A 500-nucleotide genomic window follows, 5' to 3' on the forward strand; every position below is an offset into this window, starting at 1 on the left:
GAGTCGGCTCCAACCCCCCTCGCCCCCCCCCCGCCCAAGGAGGCCAGGGCCCTCTGCGGCGCCGCAGCCCCCTCGGCTCGCCCCGCCGTGCCGGGGCTCCGTCCCCGAGGAAAAATGTTAAATTCCTCAGGCTTTCAACCATTGCTGCTGCTGATGCTGCCGTCATTTCTGCTTCATACAGCCTACAGCCGTCAAGCGCTTGACTCTGTGTTGGGGTCATAAATACTGTTTTTTAGCAAAAGCACTTTAATAAAGCGGCCTCGGCAGTCGTCGATGAGTTCAGACGTGTGTCATGTATCCCACTTAAGTAAACACCGCCCCGCTAAACCGTTCGATGGTCTCTGAGAAAGTATCTGTTATCAGGTGTAACATTATTCAATGCTTTTCAGACTAAACCGGTCCCTTCTAAATGCCTCTTTTGTTTTTCCAGTTTCCCATCAGTGCTGCTTGCATTGTTCTCCTTAGAAAAAACCTACATAATGGCGCATTGTATAGGGAAA

Source organism: Pygoscelis adeliae, unplaced genomic scaffold (genome assembly GCF_000699105.1).
Source record: "Pygoscelis adeliae isolate BGI_AS28 unplaced genomic scaffold, ASM69910v1 Scaffold467, whole genome shotgun sequence".
In the NCBI taxonomy this organism is placed as follows: domain Eukaryota; kingdom Metazoa; phylum Chordata; class Aves; order Sphenisciformes; family Spheniscidae; genus Pygoscelis; species Pygoscelis adeliae.